The sequence below is a fragment of the Papaver somniferum genome, chromosome 4 (assembly GCF_003573695.1).
Source record: "Papaver somniferum cultivar HN1 chromosome 4, ASM357369v1, whole genome shotgun sequence".
In the NCBI taxonomy this organism is placed as follows: domain Eukaryota; kingdom Viridiplantae; phylum Streptophyta; class Magnoliopsida; order Ranunculales; family Papaveraceae; genus Papaver; species Papaver somniferum.
Window position 1 is genome coordinate 29,296,487 of NC_039361.1, and position 26,431 is coordinate 29,322,917.

At 38.9% G+C, this 26,431-nt stretch overlaps 1 pseudogene; it reads right to left on the bottom strand.

Moving 5' to 3' along the window:
* Positions 1-12,594: 12,594 nt before the first annotated feature.
* LOC113272255 lies at positions 12,595-24,926 on the bottom strand (annotated as a pseudogene).
* Positions 24,927-26,431: the final 1,505 nt, after the last annotated feature.

The following is a 26,431-nucleotide window of genomic DNA, read 5'->3' on the forward strand; positions in this document are numbered from 1 at the left end:
TGCCAGGTTGCAAGGGTTGCACGGTATGTTCCAATGGCGCGTGTGGCTGCTTTGGACCTAGGTTGCACGGCTTTGCATGCCAGGTTGCAAGGGTTGCACGGCATGTGCCAATGGCGCATGTGACGGCTTTGGCCCTAGGTTGCACGGATTGGCATGCCAGGTTGCATGGGTTGCATGACATGTGCCAATGGCGCGTGTGACGGCTTTGGCCCTAAGTTGTATGGCTTGGCATGCCAGGTTGAAAGGGTTGCACGACATGTGCCAATGGCGCGTATGGAGGCTTTGGCTCTAGGTTGCACGGCTTGGCATGCCAGGTTGCAAGGGTTGCACGGGATGTTCCAATGGCGCGTGTGGCGGCTTTGGCCCTAGGTTGGCATGCCAGGTTGCACGGCATCTGCCAATGGCGCGTGTGGCGGCTTTGTCCCTAGGTTGCACGGCTTGGCATTCCAGGTTGCAAGGGTTGCACGGCATGTGCCAATGGCGCGTATGGCGGCTTTGGCCCTAGGTTGCACAGCTTGGCATGCCAGGTTGCAAGGGTTGCACGACATGTGCCAATGGCGCGTGTGGCGGCTTTCCCCCTAGGTTGCACGACTTGGCATGCCAGGTTGCAAGGGTTGCATGGCATGTGCCAATGGTGCGCGCTTTTGGCATGGTTGCCATTTTGTGCAATGGTGGTGGGTTTTGGATTTTTGGCATGGTTAACGTGATGATTGCGCATTGCTTTGCGGTTTTGCACGGTTGCTACATCTAGTGCAATGATTGCGTATTTATTTGCGTTTTGGCATGTTGCCATATTTAGCGCGACGGTTGCGCGTTATTTGTAGTTTCGTGGTTGCCGTATTTTGCACAATGATTGCATGGTACATGCAATTGCTATGTTTTGTGTGATGAGTGCACGGTGCGTGCATTTGGCATGTTTGCCATGCTTTTGCGCAATGATTGCACGGTACGTGCAATTGCTATGTTTTGCGCGATGTTTGCACGGTACATGCATTTGGCATGTTGCATGACATGTGTGAGTGGCATGATTGCCATGCTTTTGCGCAGAGATTGCACGGTATGTGCAATTGCTATGTTCTGCGCGATGATTGCACGGTGGGTGCATTTGGCATGTTTGCCATGCTTTTTGCGTAATAGTTGCGCGGTATGTGTGAATTTAGGGTTTCGCGCATCGAAACCCTAATTTAGTATTTGAAAAAGGATACCCTGGTGATTTTTACATAAACGCGTTAAATGCTCTAATAAATGTGCTAGTGTCACCGGTGACGTCATGCTATACGTGAGGTTTTACGGTTTTACCCCTTGTCCTAAAACCACCATCAACATTAAGTCCCCTGCTTAGCTTGGAACATGGGACTTGTTGCGAGGTAAGCATAAGATGGTGACAGACGAGGATAGAACTGAGACAGTAAGTCGTGAAAGAGGGCCAAAGAGATTTGTCTGACCTTTTTCGAGATGTAAGTGGAATCTGCAATCCTTGCATCCGGTAGCTTTGCACAAATCCCCGTATGACTAGGTGTCTTTGGGCCAGGCTTTGGAACGCGAGGCGGAGCTGCTAGCATAGACTGGTCATGAATGGGGCTTGTCAGCACAAATGGGCTTAGAATGGGCGTGGGCCGTTTGGCAGAGCATGACGTTGGCAAAGCATGGTGTCGGCAGACTGCTCGACAAGGCATGACGTTGACGCAGAAAGGAAAGCGCGGATCGCTTTGGCAAGGCACGACGTGGCATAGGAAGGAAAGTACGGGTTGCTTTGGCGCCGACGCAAAAGGAAAGCGTGGATTGCTGGGGTCGCAGCAAAGCTTGCTCTTGTGTGCCCGATTTCCTTTCCTTATTCAAAAATCAGGAAGCGTTACACCCAAAAAGGGGATTACTTCTTTTTTCATGATGCGCCAACGGATTTGTGTCCGGGTCTTGATGCTGGTAGGGACAGGAAATAGTAACGCCAGTAGGTACATTCCCAGGATTTACGTTTCTTTTCTTTATTTCCTGTTTAGAATCCGAGAGAAACTTTCACCGAGGCTAAACTTCTGACTGTAACGTAAGCCCGTCTTGTCTGCTTAAAATCTGCTTCTCTCTTTTACCCTTTTTCTTTTAGGGTTGGTGCGACATATATTGTTGGTGAAATTGTACCGTCTTCCTCTTCCCAGTGCAGAGGTGGGGATCGCTTGGCAAAGCATGGCGTTGGCAAGGAAAGCGCGGACTGTTGGAAACGTGCAGGTTGAGCATAGCGTTGGGATGATGCTGGCGCGGGAAAGGCGCGTACTGCTTGGGCGTGGTAAGGCTTTTCCTTGCGGGTCCAGTTCTCTTTCTTCATTCACGACTTCAACAGGGAATCCTTTCCTTATCCAAAATCTTAAAAGTGCCATGTCTATGAAAAGGGGGCGTCACTCCTCCCTCCACGTCGTGTTGCCGGTTTTGCTTTCCTCCCTCGATGCAGGTGGTGAAACATTAGTAAGCGCGTTCCTGGTACATATCTTCACCTTCCTTACTCCTGATTAGAGATTTTGACGGGAGATCTTGCTGAGGCTGAGTCCCTGACTGTAATGTAGGCCCATCTTGTCTTTTTCGGGAAGCAAGGAGAATCTGTGATCCTTGTGTTTGGCAGCCTTGCGTGGATTTTTCTCGTGGTACCGCAGGTCAGGATGCGGAGTGGTAGAGGTCGGTTGAGATGAAAGTTGTAGGCCTCGACCTGGAATGGTCGCGCGTCTTCTGGGATAGGATTTGGAACGTGGAGCGGAGCTGCTAGTATAGACTTGGCGTGAAGGGAAGCCGCTTGCATTCAGTCGGCTTGGGATTAGCCGTCAGCATCGGTGGGATTGGACCTGGAGCCGTTATCACTTGGTCGTCTTGAAACGGAGCTGCTTGCGTTGCTCGGCTTGGAGTGGAGATAGCTTGAGTTCCTTGGAAGGATGTCGACTGGCTTCGGTTCCGTGGGATGATGGCAACTTTGTCTGAATTAGGGTTTGGCATGCCGAAACCTTAATTAACGCCCTTTAGTAGAATCGATGTATAATTCTTGTACGAACTCGGATTTCGACGGTCCGCCCCTCTATTTAGGTTTCGAGCTCGTCCGGGAGGCGAAAACAGCCTGACAATAAAATTCAAGAAGAATTCGAGAGGGATGTTGTGGGCCTGAGGTGGCATAATCGCGCCCAGTCATACGTTTCATGGAGCAAGAAGGGACATTTATCTTGTCCAAACTCTAGAAACTCCGTCCGCATGAAAAGAGATATTGACCTTCTAATATTTTCTATTGCTCGTCCGAATCCGCGCCTTCATCTGTAATGTCTCTCCAATGGATTCCAAAATTTACCGAACTTCGTCAGAATGCGACAGATGGATGAAATATGCGCTCGGCAACGACCAAGTTGGAGCTAATATTGGAGATTGTGGTTGTGTGTTCCTATCTTGTGTGGTCGTTGGGCTTTACAGTGATTGTTGCCATGGTGAAGCTCTGGCCGGTATCAACAAACGGGGGGCGACAGTTCTTGGCAGCAGATGTGATCATAAGAGACTTGGAAGGAAGGAGTGGCGCTTAAAGCACAATCCTCAGCAAGGATGAGCGGCGGCTACGACAAGATCCTTAGAAAGAAGGAGTGGAGGCCACGACATGATCCTTTGCAGGAAAGGGGCGTTGAAGTGGCTTCGGTTCTCGGAGAGGACATTGAAACTTATGGAGTAAAGACGCTGAAGTTTCGTCTTCGGATCCTAGATCAGCTTATGGAGAGAATGCTGAAGCAGAGCGGATGTTGGAGCGAATGTTTAAAGCGGAGCGGCTGCTGAAGCGAACAAGCGGAGCCGCTGGAGAGGCTGCATCAATCAGTGTGTTGTAAGGCTGGGCTCCCTTCAAGCGGACAGTGGTTAGGAGTCCCCAGTTCCATCTATCAATCGTGCTCTCCAAGAGAGGTTGGGATTTGGGAATGATTTCTCTGGTTGGAAAAGGCTGTTTCCCTGATGCGGTGCGGTTGAGGGATGCAAATATATCTTGACGTTGTGCCTTGGGGAAACACTCACATAAATGTTTCATCATGGACTGCACAGTTTTGTGGGAGAAGTCCCCATAAATCATGCGTCTCTTTACAGGAAGAGAGTCTTCGTGAACTCAGGGGGTTTGCTAATTTTCTTTTATTCGATTTTAGAGAAGTCGTTCCTGATATTTACGTGTGATGAAATCGGATTGCTGATTCCCTACGGGGCGTTCAAGTGCAACGCTAGAAGGATCCAAGCTGCTAGCGCTGGGAAGATGCAAGCTGCTATAGAGATGCAAGCTGCTGTAAAGATGCAAGCTGGAAGTGCAAGTGTGACGCTGGAAAGACATAAGTTTTGGAAAAGATGCAAGCTGCCGGTGCTGGAAAGATGTAAGATGCCGGTATCGGAAGGACGCAGGCTGTCAGTGTGCTGGAAAAGATGCAAGCTGCTGGCCCTGGAAAGACGCAAGTTGTTAGCGCTGGATCTTGTTGAAACGAGCGCCGGCTTGGCATGGACGTTAGCTTGGCAAGGCGCTGGCTTGGTACGGCGCTGGCTTGGCGTCGGCGCTGGTTCTGGCGTGGGAGATTTCTTGGCGTGGAGCGCTAGCAATAAAGTGGGCCAACATATTCCAGGTATGTACTCCAGCGTTTCTTGTGTTGGTGCAAACCCTAGCCGTAGGTATTCCTCCCATAAATCTTTAGAAATATTATCCTTCTTTTCGAATATTACCGTAGTAGCGTCAGCTACCTCTTGAATAGTGACTGGTAATCGTTATGATGCAAAGTAGGTACACATGGGCATGCAACTGATTCCACGAAGACTGGGCGTCAGGGTTTCTCTGAGATCCAAGGTTGCAGGCCAAGGTGACCGAAGGTCCTTCTGCGGACGTGGGCAAACAACAAGAGGCGGAGGTTGGAAGGTTGTCCAAAGAGTTGGAGCTGAAACAGGCGGTCCTCCAAATGACGAAGGACGTCTTCTTCGAGAAGAGCAAACCACTGTTGAATGGCTTCCTTTGGATGCACTTATGTCTTCTGAAATTCTTCGGGTTTTTTTTTTCCGAAAGGCAAATGAAACACCTGGCTTATGGTTTTGATTTTCTGGATTTATGGGTTGATAGACAAGTGTTACCTATTAGGTTTTTGGGTTATTATTCGGGATGAACCGTTTTAGGATGATGCCGTTTTTTGGTTATGATTGTAAGTGATACGGACATCCCAGGGAAGATATGGAACCGTGAACGTTGCGTGTTGGTAGATGAAATGGGATGAAACATAACATGGCTATTGGTTTTATCATTATTGTGAAAACTTAAAATTGTAAACCATATATTCTGTCTAGGCAAGACTTACTCGGTATCCAGGATCTCCTGATGAAAAATGGATCCTCCGTGTGTAAGATCGAGTTTTGTGGGAATCACCGCCGCGATTGTGGAAAGTCCCTAGTCGTTTTGAGTCACTTGATGAATGAATCGTTTGCTTTCGGTTTCTGTGAAGTCCCCAGCCGTCTCTTGTGGTTTGCGACTGATAACCAGGTTGTCTGGCAGTCGAGTTGTGGATCCCTGAACAGATCGCTCGCTTCTGCCGTCCTGATTTCTGGATCGAAGTATGAGATCGAGTATGAAAACATACATTTTAACCTAAAGATCAATCTCCCACTGTGGTCGCCAATTGTTTATAGGCGAAAACCGTTTCTGCTGATTTTAGTAATTTCGGTGAGTGAATGACAAATCTAAACCCTAAACAAATGTACTGCACGAGAGTATTTTAGATTCGAGAGATCAATCTATACAAATCTGGCATAAACCAAGAAATGGCCGTTCCGGATTTGCTTCGGTCACAAAGAGGAGGAGAAGGGCTGGTTTAGGGAGGGAAGCGAAGAGAGTGTTGAGACCAGAGCAGTTCTGAAAGAGTAGTACTTGAATTGTATCAGAAGATGAAATCTTTGAGAAAGCTAGCAAGAGTTTCCTTTCTGAGTGTTGTATTTCTCCCTGACCAAAAACTTGTGTTTCGGTGGAAATAGGTAAAACCTATTTATACAAGTCCAAGTGAAACGTACTCTGGCCTCGTAAGAAAAGAAACAGAAGATTTAAATGGAAAGAGGTGGTAACGCCTGGTATTGACGGAATTTGATAGAATTGATGTTCCATAATGAAAGAGCGTTTCACCATTACTTCCTGCATTTACTAACCGTTTCATTCTTATTACACCTTCTTGAAACGGGCATTTATGTATGCCGCACGCTGTAGACCGCCAAACCAAAACCCTAATGAGCATCCCCCAGTTTGTGACATACATTTTGATCTCTCGAGTGTTTTCGTGTAAAACATGTATCATGTCGCTGGTGTTTGATAAGTTGAGATTGAGAGACTTGTCGGCTCAGTGGCGACCTTCGACGGTCGAGGTTTTGTATAAGAGGAATCGTGGCCTTTGATATAGGCACGGCATGCCAAAGTGCAAGGGTTGCACGGCATATGCCAATGGCATGTGTGGCATGCTCGGCCCTGGATTGAACGTCGGGTGCAAGTGGAAGTGCTAAAGTGCAAGTGTTGCACGACATGTGTGGTATGCCTTGCCTCTAGGTTGCACGTCGGGTGCAAGTGGAAATCCAAAAGTGCAAGTGTTGTACGGCATGTGCCAATGGCGCGTGTGGCGTCTTTGGCCCTAGGTTGCACGACTTGGCATGCCAGGTTGCAAGGGTTGCATGGCATGTTCCAATGACGCGTGTGGCGGCTTTGGCCCTAAGTTGCACGGCTTGGCATGCCAGGTTGCAAGGGTTGCACGACATGTGCCAATAGCGCGTGTGGCGGCTTTGGCCCTAGGTTGCACGGCTTGGTATGCCAGGTTGCACGGCATGTGCCAATGGCGTGTGGCGGCTTTGGCCCTAGGTTGCACGGCTTGGCATGCCAGGTTGCAAGGGTTGCACGACATGTGCCAATGGCGCGTGTGGCGGCTTTGGCCCTAGGTTGCACGGCTTGGCATGCCAGGCTGCAAGGGTTGCACGACATGTGCCAATGGCGCGTGTGGTGGCTTTGGACCTAGGTTGCACGGCTTGGCATGCCAGGTTGTAAGGGTTGCACGACATGTGCCAATGGAGCGTGTGGCGGATTTGGCCCTAGGTTGCACGGCTTGGCATGCCAGGTTGCAAGGGTTGCATGGCATGTGCCAATGGCGCGCGCTTTTGGCATGGTTGCCATTTTGTGCAATGGTGGTGCGTTTTGGATTTTTGGCATGGTTAACGTGATGATTGCGCGTTTCTTTGAGGTTTGGAACAGTTGCTACATCTAGTGCAATGATTGCGTATTTATTCGCGGTTTGGCATGGTTGCCATATTTAGCGCGACGGTTGCGCGTTATTTGTAGTTTTGGCATGGTTTCCATATTTTGGACAATGATTGCATGGTACATGCAATTGCTATGTTTTGTGTGATGAGTGCACGGTGCGTGCATTTGGCATGTTTGCCATGCTTTTGCGTAATGATTGCACGGTACGTGCAATTGCTATGTTTTGCGCGATGTTTGCACGATACGTGCATTTGGCATGTTGCATGACATGTGTGAGTCGCATGATTGCCATGCTTTTGCGCAGTGATTGCACGGTACGTGCAACTGCTATGTTCCGCGGGATGATTGCACGTTGGGTGCATTTGGCATGTTTGCCATGATTTTTGCGTAATGGTTGCGCGGTATGTGTGAATTTATGGTTTCGCGCATCGAAACCCTAATTTAGTATTTGAAAAAGGGTACCCTGGTGATTTTTACATTAGCGCGTTAAATGCTCTAATAAATGTGCTAGTGTCACCGGTGACGTCATGCTATACGTGAGGTTTTATGGTTTTACCCCTTGTCCTAAAACCACCATCAACAGGCATACATAAGACTACCAACAACACTAGAATACTCAAGTTGTTTATGAGCTCTTTTAGTGTTCTTCATTAATTTTACACTAGGATATAGAGGGCTAGAGGATGGTTTGTCATCAAAATGACCATATTTCTTGAGAAATTTCTCAATGTAATGAGATTGGGTTAAAACCAACTTATCTCCCTTTCTTAGGATTTTAATTACTAATATCACATCAGCCTCCCCCAGATCTCTCATGTCAAAATTATAACTAAGAAACTTCTTAGTATCTTCCACAATAGACAAGTCAGACCCAAAAATAAACATGTCATCAACATACAAACAGAGAATTACACATCCAGATTTATCTTGTTTACTATAGATACATTTATTAGCATCATTCACAACAAAACCATATGACAAAGCCACTTTGTCAAACTTCTAATGCCATTGCATGGGAGCTTGCTTCAAGCCATAGAGGGATTTCACTAACTTACACACTTTCTTCTCTTGGCCTGGTACTATGAAACCTTCGGGTTGTTCTATATATATCTCTTATTCTAAATCACCATTTAGAAAAGCGGTTTTGACATCCATTTGATGCACAACTAGCTTATGAATAGAAGCAAGTGCGATTAAGCAACGAATAGATGTGATTCGTGCAACAGGAGCATATGTATCAAAGTAATCAATACCATGTATTTGTTTATAACCCTTAGCAACCAATCTGGCTTTAAACTTATCAATGGTACCATCTACATTCAACTTTCTCTTGAATATCCATTTACATCCTATTGCCTTAGCACCAGGAGGTAAATCACAGTATACCCAAGTTCCATTTGTCAAGTGTGAATGCTTTTCATCATTTATAGCCTCTTTCCATAAATTAGCATCTCTGGAACTCATTGCCTTAGCATAGGTTTTAGGATCACCTGCGTCATGCATATTATACATGATGATGTTAAGAATTTCATTCTTATCACCCTCTACAAGTAATATTTTAATTCTGGGTCAGGATTTTTCTATATTCTTCCTCTCTTACTTCTTCTAGTTTCAATATCTTCAGTGGGAACTGAAATATCATTGTTTTTTGTAGAGGAGGAAGGTTCTTGTTATCAGCCTCCATTGGTTCTAGACTTGGTAACAATGGGTTTTCAATGAGTAGTGTCTGAGAACTAGTCCTTGTCATGCTTTCAAAAAATTACACATCTACAGATTCTATAATCTCAAAAGTGACAAGGATTAAACATCTGTAGGTAATACTATTAAGAGAGTATCCTACAAAAACACATTTATAAGCCCTATTTCATAGCTTTGGTATTTTAGGATCAGGCTTTCTAACATACGCTAGACAACCCCATGCTTTGAGTCTTTTCAAATTAGGTTTTCTCTTAAACCACAATTCATAAGGGGAAACATTATTCTTTTTCGAAGGTACTCTATTCAAAATATAGCATGCAGGCAACATGGCTTCACCCCACAAAGAATTAGGCAAACCAGAACTAATAAGCATAGCATTAACCATGTCAATCAAAGTCCTATTCTTTCTTTCTTTCTTTAAGCAATACCATTTTGTTGAGGTGTATATGGTGCAGTAAATTCATGTATTAAACCATGATCTTGACAAAATGCAATAAATTCAGAAGGATAATATTCACCACCATGATCAGAACGTAATATTTTAATTTTATGTTCTAATTGTGTTTCTACTTCTGCTTTGTAAATCCCAAATTTATCAAAGACTTCATCCTTAGATTTCATCAAGTAAGTATAGGCATATATAGTGTTATCTTCCATAAAAGTGACATAATATTTGTTTCCACCACGAGTCACATGACTTTTCAAATCACCAACATCACTATGCACTAATTCAAGTAAGGAAGAATTTCTTACTACAGATTTAAAAGATATCCTAGTTATCTTTGCTTGCACACATATTTCACATTTATAAACATTATCAAAATTGCAATCAGAAATCAGTTCTAATTTGTTCATGTTTCTAAGAGAACCATAATTCACATATCCTAATCTAGCGTGCCATAAATCAATAGAGTCAACAATATAAGCAGAACCATTATTTATTAAATTAAGATTAATCATCCCGTTACAAGCATATCCTTGTCCAACAAACATTCCGTTTTTGGAGTACAAACTTATCAGACTCATACATAACCTTGAAACCGGCCTTGCCAACAAGGACTCCATAAACAAGATTCTTACAAATGTATGGGACATGTAATACATTGGTAAGAGTAACAATCTTTCCGGAAGTAAACTTGAGTTCAACAGTGCCTTTGTTATGTACTTTACTAGGGAGGCGATTTGCGGAAGTGACTTCTTCTCCACTAACAGATTCATATGTCTTGTAAAGGTTTCGTTCTTTACAGACATGAATGGTTGCACTAGTGTCGTACCACCATCCACTTCCATGATCTGCAACAGTATTGGCCTCTTGCACAACAATGACAAGTTTGCTATCATCAACCGTATTTGCTTCGTTTTTCATTTTTTCTTCTTTAGACGACAATCACGAGCAAAATGGCCGGATTTTCTTACAGAAGAAGCAAGGGCATTTCTTATTTTCATTCTTGTTGGGATGTTGCTTCTTAAACTGAGAATTATTTTGAACTTTCAAAGAATTCGAGGTTTTCGGTTCTTGCACATTATTGATCTTAGAATGATTTTCAGTTTGCTGACTATCCTTAATCTCTCGCTTACAAACATCTTCTTCAATACGAAGATGACGCTGCAAGCCTTCTAAGTCATAGTCAGTTTCAGCATGCTTAAGTTTGTTCTTGTAACTATTCCATGAAGGGGGAAGACGAGAAATGATAACCCCAACAACGAATGAACTTACAAGGTCAATACCAACATCTTTAAGATGATTTTACAATAAGCAAAAGATCACTAACCTGGGCAATGATAGACTTACTGTCAACCATTTTCCAATCCATAAAGTTGCAAATCAGGAACTTCTTGTTACTGGCCTCAGAAATCTTGTATTTGTTCTCCATTGCAGTCCATAGTTCCTTCGCAGTTCCATAAGTACGATGAGCATTATAAACATGCAACCCCAAAGCATTCAGAATATGACCACGGCACATGAAATCATCTTCTTCACGCTTCTTTCTCCTTTTCTTCAATTCCTCATCGTCCTTCTCAGTAGGACCAGGAACGACCTCCAACCCATCTTCTAGAATGTACCATAACTTCAGAAACATCAGGTTGAATTTCAGAGTCTCTTGCCAGCGAGTAAAACCCTCTCCTTCAAAACGTTCTAACCTATTAAAAGTCTGATTCATGACTTGCAGAGATTGTGTAGCAGCCATTGAAGATTCACCCTCCATGCCGAAAGTAATTGTCGAAAACTGTTGGAAAATTGAAAACCAAAACAGGGTGAAGAAAAGAATGCTGTCTTCTGGGTTCAAGGCTCTAAAATTAGATTATTTTCGACAATTATTCGACCCTTCCCAACTGAATTGGCGAGTACAAATAGGTTAATGAATATTTCCGTCAGGATACTTGAAGCCCTACAACAATGTTAGATTCAAACCTTGTACAACCTTGACCTAACCAAGAACACACAGGTTTTGATTCTGATGATGCTTGTTAGAGAGAAAACAGAGAGAGTTTTTGATGTATTTTGAATGGAAAACAAATACGCAATTTATAGAGAGTTTAACATCTATGAAGATGACTCTTCATCTCCTACATGCATCCTTTCGGTGCGAATAGACATCTCTTCCAACAATGGTGTCTGTTTGGAAAAACGATATTTCTGGTCAGGTCGATCACCGAAAACTCTGTATATATAGCGCCTACAAATTAAGGGTTTGTTGAAAATATCCAACATTATTCCTACGTAAAACTAGAAAACTAAACAAGGAAACATCATGATTCCTTCCCAAGTTCCCCCTACCAATGGAATTCCTTTCTAAAATCTTCCTCCGCAGAAAACAAGTGTTCAGAATCTCTATTCGAATAGATTTTGGAGTTCAGGACCTCATGACCTTCTCTTTACTTTCGGATTTGTTGAAAGTGAAAGTACAAGCACAACAGATTCATACATACATTACCAGGCTAGGTTGTAAACCTTGTCAGGTTATTGTCATACCATTTTGTGCATGATCAAGATTATTGTTTCACGGCTAATTCATTGCCAAGTTAAGAATTTGCGCACTAAAATGTCAGTTATGAACCTTTTATCAGCTAATAATGCTCCCCTGAATTCTACGCATTGTCATGTCGTTAAAACCGATCTTGATATGTAATCTCTTTTTTTTTGTTAAGTGATCTTGTATGTGATCACTTCCCACGAGTACATTATTCAAAGTGTATCGGCTTCATGATACTTCAGGTGGTGATCGTATCTACAAAAACAAAAATGCGTAGAATCAGATGAGATTTTAAAGGAAACGTTTTATGAACGTAGACAACTACCTTTCCAATTATACAAAATCATTATGTCTTTCCTTTTACAGACAATACCGATTAAATTTGAAAGAAAGCTGAGGTAACAAATCCAGATGGTGGGGAATATAAGTTGGATGTCTCGCTACAAAATGAGGAAGGTCTCAGTTGGGAGGTTCTTGTCATACCAAGTGATGATGATTGAGATTAAGATTAAAGCTGCTAGTCGTTCATTATATTATTAACTACTTGAACTTCCATTCATATACTTATATGTAATATGTAATATGGGATTAATCATATTTTCATAGGTACTACTGATACAAGTTAACATGCATATACTTACATTTTTTAGATTTGAGTTTACCAAATATCTAATTGTTCATTGTCCAAAAAAAATCACAATATAACATAGTAACGCACAACAGAGGAACATCCCAAAAGACACCAGAAAGACAATCTCGCCTTTCCATAACCCTGCGTGAAACTGCTTCCCTATATATGCTAACGGCTTCTTCCATTACCTTGTCTTGGGATAGCAACTTCGCTCTAGTCTTTCCAGATGGATGTATTGTTAGATAATGCAGTAACGACGTCCCAAGCTCCCCAAGCTCCTCAAGCTCATCAAACTTCTCATACACTTGCGGTGCACATCGAGGATCATATCCAGCTGAGGCAAACAAGAGTAGTCCAATATAATCTGCCTCCTTCTCGATCCTAATAAAAGAAACACAAGGAGAGTTTAATACTGGCCAGTGTCAAGCTTGCTGCAAGAGATGGATAATGTAGCGCCCCCTAAGCTAGTAGCTGACTAATCCAACAGATTAACTATAAAATAAGGCACTAACGATCTAAAACATATATTTAAACAATAAGAAAGAAGTTCTAAACAAAGATTAACCCGAATATAAACCCTCTCTGAAATAAATACAAGAGCTCCTCTCAAGTATTACATATTTAATAATGAGTTGATTTACAAATAAAATATAAACACAAAATATACATAGCGGAAGCTAACCAACTAACGAAACCAACTCCTCAAAGCTTTCATCGCCACGTGCATAACTTGATCTGTCTCTGAAACTGAAAGTTGGAATGGGTGAACACATCATCCCTAAAAGGGGTGCCCCGTAGAAAAAACAACTAACTTTCAAGTAATCATTAAAATGATTTAAAAATAATGCAGGTTTTACTGAAAATCGATAAAACATATTAAAATAATAGTAATACTGAAATTATAAAGTTCTACCAACCAATAAACCGGTACACATTCACAACATAAATAGTAGTTGAGCGACGTCTTCCTTCGGAGTAGCAAGGCATGACTGTTGCAGATTCTTCAATTATCATTAAAGCGCCCATGAGGTTTCCGTCCTCAAGTCATAAACGATATGTACCTCACCAGTACCTTATTCTACGCACACTCTACATATCAAGTATCTAAAGAAAACAAATGGTAACAACATTATATCCGACCGAAGTCCTTACACAGTGGAGAGCCCACAATCCGCCCACGTGTAAATCCAACAATCTTATATAATATTCTCAACATCATTCTCTCTAAACACCAAAACATAATAAAATAGCTTTTGAAAGTAATTTAAAAGAAACAGTAAACATTTACGTATGAGACATGCGTTGCCCCCGTACAGAAATAGGGAAAGTATAATGACGAAATTAAAACCAGACTTATATAATATTCAACCCAACGAGGTCTATCTAGGTTTGCAATAAATAGATATAACATTTGGAAGCACACATCTCACACCAATCAAAAGGAAACCTTCTCCCTTTCATGCTAACAACAAATAAAGATTGTAACCACTTTCCATTCAATGGAAAGAATCACATTTTGGAAAATAAATAAATACTCCCAAAACACAGATAAGTTGTTTCTAAAGATCCAAGCCCATACCAAAATGTAAAAGAAAACTAGTTTGTAATACACACAAATAATACATGCGTACACATATCATATAGTAACAAAGACATGCATGCATTTCAGAAAAGATAGATTTTTAAAACAATAATGAATACAAGAGAGTTCGTTATTGATTCCCACCTCTTTTGATGACAAGCCTCGCCTACCTCGATATCTACAATCTACTGGATCATCCTTTGAATCGATCGTTGTTAATAAAGAGTAACTGTTAATCACAAGCACTCTAAAGATTAGCCAAAAGGCCCATACAAGGCTCATAACACAATTTCATACAATTCTCTAGTTATAAGCAAAGTGAACTATCTAATGGTTCTAAGCCCAAATATGGTTCTACACATTTTCATTATCTATCTTTAACACATCTAAAGGTTTACTAATTCAATTAGATTGATTCTATAATCCATTAGATAGGTCTTATAAATGTCTACAACTTTGTAGAAGGAACCAAAGGCTAGTTCAGACCATAAGGGTCCAAAGTATCAAACTAGGATAACATGGCACTAAGCCCAAGCCCACTAAGCTCGGCCCATTAACATAAGTTCCAGTCCATAAGAGTCAAGTAACGGTCACTAACGGTCAAACTGAAAGACACGGGTCAACTAACAGTTAACGTCCAAGGTCAAAATCAGGTCCAGTCAAAGTCAATGGGTTAACTCGGTCAACGAGTCAAATCGGATTAAGTCTGATTACAAAGTCCTCGGTCAGAAGACTGATTCGGGCAGATTAACTGACTCAGACGAGTCAGACTAGACTACCAACTAGTCAGGCTAAAAACAAGGCCTGAGCCATTAGCTCATGCCACAAACTAATGCAACACAAAATATGCCAAGACTATAGCCAACAACCTAACTCTACTTCATTAAAATTCATTTCAACCAGATTAACTTCAATTACATCACTTCAGTCACACATTCAGTTCAATCTTCATACATTCTAATTTCAGTTCACATACTTTCATCTTCATTTCTATCTTTAATTCCAATACACTACCCAACTCAACTTCAAATACACTCAAGACAAGAACCCAGTCTTCATATGCTCATAGGACATTCTTCCAAATCTTCTGCCAGTTCAATAACACAACCACAACCTCATTCCTGCTTCATTACCAACAAGTATTAACCTTGTAGATCAATACAAACCTAAACCACAACCATATGTATCTCCAATTTCATTCAATGAATTAATCTCATTACATTTCCTCTAACTTCAACAACAGTTCTAATTGCATTAACACAATCAAGACCTCGCTCTTAACCAAGGTAGTCAATATCGTTTGTATCGTCCGATATTACGGGTTTTTATCGTGTATCGTAAAAATCCTTTACGATATCTAAAATATCGACGATACAAGGATTGAACGATAAAAACACTCATATCGTCCGATACAAACCAGTATATCGGGTTCACATATACACTGATAATATCGGTAAAGGTAATTTGGTAGAATAAATTATTTAGCTCTCAAAAATTTATAAACAGAACCCTTCCTCGTAATCATTCTTTTCTACTATATCCTTGAGAACTCAATTCGATTTGTTAAACAAATTTCTAACTACTTAATTTTTCCTAATGAGTTTCTTATTCATGTGGGAAGAACATGTGTGTTGTACTCTTCAATCTCTAAGGTTCCATTATCTATGCATGGGACCCTTGCTAACTGTGAATCATGTGAGTCTATATCAACGGATATTGTAGAGTTTATAGTGCAAGAAAAAATTTGGAGCAACAAGCTATTCCAATGTGGGTTAAAATTAGTTGAGACGATGATGAAAATTAAGGGAAAATTACTAGCAATAGATCATGAAATGAGATTGGATTTGTATTGTGAAGCTTTTGATTCTTGAGAATTAATGCATCATAGGACACCAAATATTTTAGATTGAAACATTTATAAATATTTAAAATTCTAGTATTAATGATGTTTCACCGATAAAAACCGATATAATCTTTTGTATAGGTGTATCAGACCCGACCGATACGATACACGATATTAACTACTTTGATCTTAACTTAAGACACGAATCCAACTCATTATCCAGCCATACTTCATATCTTCATGTCAGAAATAACAACATCATCAACACCTTTCTTGCAACTCGACTCAATACACAATCCATAGTTATTCTTCCACAGTTACCATCAATTCTAACTACATATCCCTCACCTGTAACCAACCACTAAGTTCAGTTCCAACAATCAACCTAGTTGAGTCCCTGGAAAATCAATAGCTTCATCTGGAACTCAATTAAACTATTAATCCTACACATTCATCTAACTGCATCATGTTCTTTATCACTTCAGCAACTCCAGTTATAAACACAACCCCATTAGATACAATTCACCAGTTCATCTTCCTTTCATAAATCCAAATTAACAACAACCCAAATCTTCTCAAACTACCCTTGAATTCCTAATTCCTTGAATTTACAACTCCTTCAACTCTGTAACTAAATTTCATATTTAATCAAACCCAACTCTTCTTCGAACCACCATCATCCAATTCCCCTTCTTCAACCTTAATTAAACTCAGGAACCCTAATTTACTAATTTGGGGAAGAACAGGGGAAAACCCTAATTCTATATGAAATCAAAATTAAACTTCAAACAAACTCTAACTCAAAATTTACATAAGACCCATCTTTAATCTATCAACACAAAGCAATTATAAGAAAAGAAATCAATCAATTCAGAACCCTAAATAACCTTACCCTTTTCTGCTTCTTTCAAAACTCAATCGGTAGCAACATCGACACCTTCTCCCTCAACTCAACAAGACACATAACATAAATTAATTCCTCATAAAACAACTAAACTCAATTCTAATGAACTGAGATCGCAGAAAGAGAAGACCAAGAAAAACAAAGAACAAAAGGAAAGAGAAGAAGAAAGAGAAAGAAAAACAGAGGAGTGATTTTCTCATCGACACGTACAGGATAAAACCAAATGGTTTTACTACGGGGCCCACGAAACGGATAAGGGGAAGCCAAGGCGGTTTGAGGCAAAAAGAATATTTTTCCCTTCTAACTAATCTGATAAAATCTTCCTCGTCCGGAATCCGATTGACACGTTCGATTAGTCCATTCCACGCAACTTTTTGAGACCTATCTAACGATACTAATTTTGATTCTAGATCGTTGTTAGATTAATTCCTATTAATTAACGTTCGTCTCTAATTAATCGAGTCATTAGCAGCTTAGTCGTCTCTTTACTGGTCCAATAACATTGACGAGCTTGAGGGTTGTCACATTCTCCCCACCTTATACCATTTTCGTCCTCGAAAATCGAATCGCCCTTCTGGTTTTCAAAACTCTCCACCGTATAGAGATAAAACTATCTCTCGACTAAGTGCAAGTACTGCTCATACTTACAAACGCGCGAAAAAGCAACTCATTTTAAATGAGTTCGGAGCAACAAGAAAAAGAAACACACAAACCTTGATAGCTTTCTACAACTAAGATTTAAAATTTGTAGCTCTAGGTTCACTATACCAAATTCTATTCATAAGATGATCTCTAAGCTCACTATGCTGAACTAAGTTCTAACAAATAGGTATGTCTAAGTTCATCGAACTAATATTTATAGTCTATATTTAATAATTTATTAATTGATGTAGTTCTATATTTGTTATACATTTATTCATATAGCTAATCCAAATTTGATTTCACGTAAATCTATAATATCTGATATTTTAACTTACTATTATACTATATATAAATTTTCTAAATGTCCTATAAATTTGCTATTAACAAAATTATTGAAATACTATTATCAGCAGTGTTACTATTTTTCGTATCTTTATTATTATCGTTATTAGTTTGTGTGATAGTCCAGTTGGTTCACAAAGGTTTAAATTTTCTAAATATAACTATAATTGATTTTACCTAATCATATCGAGTCTGTATACTATATATATCTTATTATATATTAGCGTTGGTAATTTAATATTATTTTAATTTGAGTCCGCATAAAATTATAATTTATTCTAATAGTCTTTAATGTAAAGTATCTTATTAATACACAAATTTTTTGTTTTACGTCTAACGTTGTACTAAGCATCTGAATACTATTACTACTTCTTCATATGTATTTTAGTGATATACTAAATAATTTATTAGACTTAAGATAATTAAGGTAGAAGATTACTAAATAATTTAACTTTTTTATTTTATGCAATATATTCACACGTTCTTAAGTCGTATCCTATTAAGTCTTATATTATCTATCTGGTTTCAATGCACACAAAAGTATTTCTAATTTATTTAATTTACAAAATATATCAGTAAATAATTACTAATAATTTTACGTAGAATCATATTTTTGTCATTATATACTTACTAATAAGATTTTACTTTGATAAAATTCAATATAATACCATTTGATAAGTGTTAAGATTACTTTTTTTATGATTATTAGTGATCCTATTATCATTTATTATTATTAATATTAGTGGTCGAACTATTATCTTAACGACTCTTACAGTTTAACTTCTTATCTAATTTAATAGTGTAATGGTTCTAAATAGAAGAGAAGGTACTCTACTAGTTTCTAAGTAAATTTTGGGATCTATTAGTTCACTAATAGAAGCAAGTCCTCCTAATATGCATAGTAATCCATGCTTGTAGTTGGCATGTCCAGGTTAGCAAGACCCGACGATGGTTTTCTACGAACAAAGACAACACAAACACACCAGAATTACAAACCTCACTATTCTCCATTGCTAGATTATTTAAGTATTATTCAATTGAGACTAACTAACTTCTAGTTATCTATTCAAATTTCTAACTTGTACCACAATAGATTTCAACCTACAATTTTTACTTCATAGATATACACACAAAATAAGAAGCAAACAATCAACATGCTGAACAAATCAATCAATCAATTCAAGAATATTTTAGTTCTTTATTGTTTTTAGTGAATTAAAGATTTATCTCACAAACCCAACCCAGTTCTAAACAAATCTAGTTCACTGGATAATCCTATTGCCGCCCATGTAAGATCTAATAGTGAGCTCTGATACCAACACTGTAGCGCCCCCTAAGCTAGAAGCTGACTAATCCAAGAGATTAACTATAAAATGAGGCACTAACGATCTAAAACATCTATTTAAACATTAAGAAAAAAGTTCTAAACAAAGATTAACCCGAATCTAAACCCTCTCTGAGATAAATACAAGAACTCCTCTCAAGTGTTACATATTTAATAGTGAGTTGATTTACAAATAGAATATAAACACAAAATATACATAGCGGAAGCTAACCAACTAACGAAACCAACTCCTCAAAGCTTTCATCGCGACGTGCACAACTTGATCTGTCTCTGAAACTGAAAGTGGGAATGGGTGAGCACATCATCCCTAAAAGGGGTGCCCCGTAGAAATAACAACTAACTTTCAAGTAATCATTAAAATGATTTAAAGATAATGCAGGTTTTACTGAAAACCGATAGAACACGGAAAACATATAAAACATATTAAAATAATAGTAATACTGAAATTATAAAGTTCTACCAACCAATAAACCGGCACACATTCACAACACAAATAGTAGTTGAGCGACGTCTTCCTTCGGAGTAGCAAGGCATGACTGTTGCGGTTTCTTCAATGATCATTAAAGCGCCCATGAGGTTTCAGTCCTCAATTCATAAACGATATGTACCTCACCAGTACCTTATTCTACGCCACTCTACATATCAAGTATCTAAAGAAAACAAATGGTAACAACATTATATCCGACCGAAGTCCTTACACAGTGGAGAGCCCACAATCCGCCCACGTGTAAATCCAACAATCTTATATAATATTCTCAACATCATTCTCTATAAACACCAAAACATAATAAAATAGCTTTTGAAAGTAATTTAAAAGAAACAGTAAACATTCACGTATGAGACATGCGTTGCCCCCGTACAGAAATAGGGAAAATATAATGGACAAATTAAAACCAGACCTATATAATATTCAACCCAACGAGGTTTATTTAGGTTTGCAATAAATAGATATAACATTTAGGAGCACACATCTCACACTAATCAAAAGGAAACCTTCTCCCTTTCATGCTAACAACAAATAAAGATTGTAACCACTTTCCAGTCAATGGAAAGAATCACATTTTGGAAAATAAATAAATACTCCCAAAACACAGATATTAGTTGTTTCAAAAGATCCAAGCCCATCCCAAAATGTAAAAGAAAACTAGTTTGTAATACACACAAATAATACATGCGTACACATATCATATAGTAACAAAGACATGCATGCATTTCATAAAAGATAGATTTTTAAAACAATAATGAATACAAGAGAGTTCGTTATTGATTCCCACCTCTTTTGATGAAAAGCCTCGCCTACCTCGATATCTACAATCCACTGGATCATCCTTTGAATCGATCGTTGTTAATAAATAGCAACTGTTAATCACAAGCACTCTAAAGATTAGCCAAAAGGCTCATACAAGGATCATAACATAATTTCATACAATTCTCTAATTATAAGCAAAGTGAACTATCTAATGGTTCTAAGCCCAAATATGGTTCTACACATTTTCATTATCTATCTTTAACACATCTAAAGGTTTACTAATTCAATTAGATTGATTCTATAATCCATTAGATAGGTCTTATGAATGTCTACAACTTTGTAGAAGGAACCAAAGGCTAGTTCAGACCATAAGGGTCCAAAGTATCAAACTAGGATAACATGGCACTAAGCTCAAGCCCACTAAGCTCGACCCATTAACATAAGGTCCAGTCCATAAGAGTCAAGTAACGGTCACTAACGGTCAAACTGACAGACACGGGTCAACTAACAGTTAACGTCCAAGGTCAAAAGTCAGGTCCAGTCAAAGTCAATGGGTTAACTCGGTCAACGAGTCAAATCGGATTAAGTCTGATTACAGAGTCCTCGGTCAGAAGACTGATTCGGGAAGATTAACTGACTCAGGCGAGTCAGACTAGACTACCAACTAGTCAGGCTAAAACACAAGGCCTGAGCCATTAGCTCATGCCACAAACTAATGCAACACAAAATATGCCAAGACTACAGCCAACAACCTAACTCTACTTCATTAAAATTCATTTCAACCAGATTAACTTCAATTACATCAAGTCAGTCACACATTCAGTTCAATCTTCATACATTCTAATTTCAGTTCACATACTATCATCTTCATTTCTATCTTTAATTCCAATACACTACCCAACTCAACTTCAAATACACTCAAGACAAGAACCCAGTCTTCATATGCTCATAGAACATTCTTCCAAATCTTCTGCCAGTTCAATAACACAACCACAACCTCATTCCTGCTTCATTACCAACAAGTATTAACCTTGTAGATCAATACAAACCTAAACCACAACCATATGCAGCTCCATTTTCATTCACTGACTTAATCTTATTACATTTCCTCTAACTTCAACCATAGTTCTAATTTCATTAACACAATCAAGACCTCGCTCTTAACTGAAGACACGAATCCAACTCATTATCCAGCCATACTTCATATCTTCATGTCAGCAATAACAACATCAACACCTTTCTTGCAACTCGACTCAATACACAATCCATAGTTATTCTTCCACAATTACCATCAATTCTAACTACATAACCCCCACCTGTAACCAACCGCTAAGTTCAGTTCCAACAATCAACCTAGTTTAGTCCCTGGCAAACCAATAGCTTCATCTGCAACTCAATTAAACTACTAATCCTACACATTCATCTAACTGCATCATCTTCTTTATCACTTCAGCAACTCCAGTTATAAACACATCCCCATCAGTTACAATTCACCAGTTCATCTTCCTTTCAGAAATCCAAATTAACAGCAACCCAAATCTTCTCAGACTACCCTTGAATTCCTAATTCCTTGAATTTACAAATCCTTCAACTCTGTGACGAAATTTCATATTTAGTCAGACCCAACTCTTATTCGAACCACCATCATCCAATTCCCCTTCTTCAACCTTAATTAAACTCAGGAACCCTAATTTACTAATTTGGGGAAGAACAGGGGAAAACCCTAATTCTATATGAAATCAAAATTAAACTTCAAACAAACTCTAACTCAAAATTTACAGAAGACCCATCTTTGATCTATCAACACAAAGCAATTATAAGAAAAGAAATCAATCAATTCAGAACCCTAAATAACCTTACCCTTTTTTGCTTCTTTCAAAACTCAATCGGTAGCAGCATCGGCACCTTCTCCCTCAACTCAAAAAAATACATAACTTAAATGAATTCCTCATACAACAACTAAACTCAATTCTAATGAACTGAGATCGCAGAAAGAGAAGACAAAGAAGAACATAGAAGAAAAGGAAATAGAAGAAGAAAGAGAAAGAAAAACAGAGAAGTGATTTTCTCATCGACACGTACAGGATAAAACCAAATGGTTTTACTACGGGTCCCACAAAACGGATAAGGGGCAGCCAAGGCGGTTTGTGGAAAAAAGACTGTTTTTTCCTTCTAACTAATCTGATAAAATCTTCCTCGTCCGGAATCCGATTAACACGTTCGAGTAGTCCATTCCATGTAACTTTTCGAGATCTGTTAAATGAGAGAAGTTGCCTTGGTTCATAATTACCTTATATTCTACACGGCATTATTATGCACATTTCGTCGAGATTTCTTTTGGGTCAAGAGGAAAAGAACCACGAGGTAATGAGATAAAAATTAACTTAAAAGAAAAAAAATTGGGTCACAAGGCAGATTATTATTATATGGTAGTTTTCTGTTAAGAACGAACCTGTCAATTTTTGGTCATACGGCCATGTGTTTTTTTGTTCAGAAAAGAAGTTGTATTAGAAAGAGAGAATATACAGGGGGATACCAGAGGTAGAATAAAAGAGAAAAAACATTACATTACACAAATAAATTCTCCCAATCTTTGAGAACAGAGCTAAAAAAGTTAACATGAACTCTTCTTCCTGCTGTTGCAACCCAAAGCAAGATTAAGGTTTTAGCTTCATTCCCAAGTTCATCATCTGTTTTGAAGTTATGTTGATTATCGAAGGTATGGCTGTTACGTTCCTTCCACAATGTCCAAAACACAGCAGCTGGAATTAAGCTCCAGAGTCCCAGACGAAATTACCTTTGCTGGAGAAAGTCATTGCTTGCCAGCAGTGAGACAACGCCATTACAGACCTAGGAGTGACCCAAGCGCAACAATTGCTTGGTAAAAGCATTGACAAATATCACAAAGCAGATTGTAGGACGCAATGTTGACTTTATATCACATATCCAATTTGATCCGTGGTCTGAGATGTATTTTAATCATTAACTATATCAACATCACTTCAGTACGAAAAAGCTCACAACACTATTCAGATTAGAACTTACTAAGGATCTATCTGGGTTTTTTTGCGCAACAAAACACAAAACAATACAGTAAAGCATAACAAAAAAGCACTTTCCCAAAAGCTACAACAATACGAAACTCGCCTTTCAAAACACCTGTTGAAATTTGGTTCCCTATATATGCTAAGGGCCTCTCCCATAACCTTGTCCTGTGATAGCAATTGCGTCCTCTTCTTTTCGGAAGGATGTGTGGCGAGACAATCTCCTAGAAATGACCCTCCATCCTCAAGCACCCCAAACTTCTCACACACTTGAATTGCAACACGAGGATCATATCCAGCTGATGCAAGCAAGAGTAATCCAATATAATCTGCCTCCTTTTTCTATCCTAATAAAAGAAAATATAAAGAGTAAAACTTCTCCACCAGCAACAACAGCGGAATTAGAAAGCCATGACGAGTGGGGCTTGGCTATTTGCAGCAAGTAAACTTTTCTTGTCTGAATATTATTTTTCGATGAAAGACCAATGATCAATTGGTTATTCGTAGAATTGTATAGTGAACACGAAGGGCCACAAGGCCCACATCTACTGGTAAAAATGGCAAATTGGATTGTACTTTGAAAAAACATTAAAACCATAACAAATACCTTCGAGAGAAAGGCAGGTAGACAAGGAGATATTTGCATGCTTCATCTAGACTAGTCGTGTCACTTGTATTCCTGAACAGAGTATTCAGAATTATTTTCAGAAACTCAAAACACAGATTGTTTGAGATGTATTCGGGTCCATGTCTTGCCACAACATGTGCAACCTGATATCAGAATATCATCACATCAACCGTATATTAGAAAACACAATAGGAAAATCGTATATTAGATTTAGAAAACAACATGAAAAAAGAAGAAAAAAACTACACCACCAAAATATATACTCCAAAAGCGACACCTAGTTAAAACTAGGTGTACCAAAGGCTCATCTCCTGGTTGCACTTACAAATTCTAAGAAGCTATTGAAAGAAGCAGAAAATCAATACCTCATGCGCAAGTACTGAATCTACTTCAGCATCTGACCTAAAGTAATCAACCAAACCAGTGTAAACAAGAATCTTTCCACCGGGACAACAATATGCATTAATAATTGGTTCATCAACAACCAAAGTCTCCCAATCTAGTCATTCCAAAAGATAAGCAGCAGCTTTAGAACCTTTCTTTGCTTCACCACTACTGTCTTGAACCCTTTTGTCATCTCCTAACCCCCTCCTTAAAGCTTCGATTATATCATTGGCTATTACTCTAACCCTAACACTTTTCCAATGTGTTTGCGGAAGAATTTTACCTTTAAGAGTTTTCTTTACATAATTAAAAGAGAATTCTCCGTATTTTCTCTCTAAATCTCTTGGTAAAAAATTTAAATGGATTCTTCCCGAATAAGGAATTCTTTCTGAACCCCATACAAACATAATTAACACTCCACCGATACCAAAAACTGGAATTAATGTGTTTCCTATAGCATCGGAATTTTGATTTTCATCTGCATGATACGATCCATAATAAGAGCTACTTGCATCGTTAATAAAAGGACGTGCTTGATGACTTTGTTCTCTAAGTGCGTGAAAAGAATTAAACGTTGAATGAGTTGATGGATACCAAGAATTGCAAGAAGCTACCCTTGAGATATTATTACTTAATTGCAATGAATTAACAGAAGCAAATTGTTTCTTTAATGGATAATTAACACGAACTGGGCGTCTGTTTCGAGTTTGAATTTTTGAACAAGGGATGTTGATCCACGTAATATTGGATCAACAAGAAATGTTGATCCACCTGCTTCTGTCAGAACAGTTCCAATTGCAATTGAGGAAGAAGTGCAAGCTCAAGACAATGTTGAAGAACAACATGAAGAAGCAAGAACTGAAGCAATAACACAACAAGAAAATACAAGACCAAGAAGAAAATATATCATACCTGCTAGGTTGAATGATTATATTGTATCAAGAGATGATGAAGTAGAAAATTTTGCACTATTTGGAGATTGTGATCCTGTAACTTATGAAGAAGCATCAAAAGAACAAGGTTGGATTCAAGCTATGAATGAAGAACTGAAGTCAATTGAGAAGAATAATACATGGGAACTAAAATAACTTCTACCAGGGAAGAAACCCATAGGTGTTAAGTGGGTTTATAAAACAAAATACAAGTCAAACGGTGAAGTGGATAGAAAGAAAGCAAGGTTAGCTGCTAAAGGATATAGACAAAGACAAGGAGTAGATTACTCAGAAGTATTTGCACCAGTTGCAAGATTAGACACAATGAGAATGATAATTGCATTAGCTGCACAAAAGGAGTGGAAGATTTTTCAGATGGATGTGAAGTCAGCATTTTTGAATGGAGTATTGGAAGAAGAAGTTTATATTGAGCAACCAGCTGGTTACATTATGGAGGGGAAGGAGAATGAAGTATACAAGCTAAACAAAGATTTGTATGGTTTGAAACAAGCACCAAGAGCTTGGTATACAAGAATAGATTCCTATTTCATTAAGAAAGGATTTACAAGATGTCCACATGAGCATACTTTGTATTTGAAAGATGATACTCTTGGCAATCACATCATAGTGTATCTATATGTGGATGATCTTATATTTACTGGAAATAGTTCTGAGATGATTAATGAATTCAGGGAGGATATGGTGAAGGAGTTTGAGATGACATATCTTGGTTTAATTTCATATTTTCTTGGCATACAGGTAAAACAAACTGAAAAAGGAATTTTCATCAATCAGCAAAGATATGCAGAAGGAATACTAAAGCGTTTCAAGATGGATAATTGTAATCCAATCTTAACATCAATTGAAGAGAGTTTGTTTGAGTTAAGTTTTGTGTTCTTTCATTAAATCTTTGATATCAGATTTTCTACATCTGGTATCAGAGCACTGGTATCAGGTTCTAGGGCTGTGGGTATGAGTTG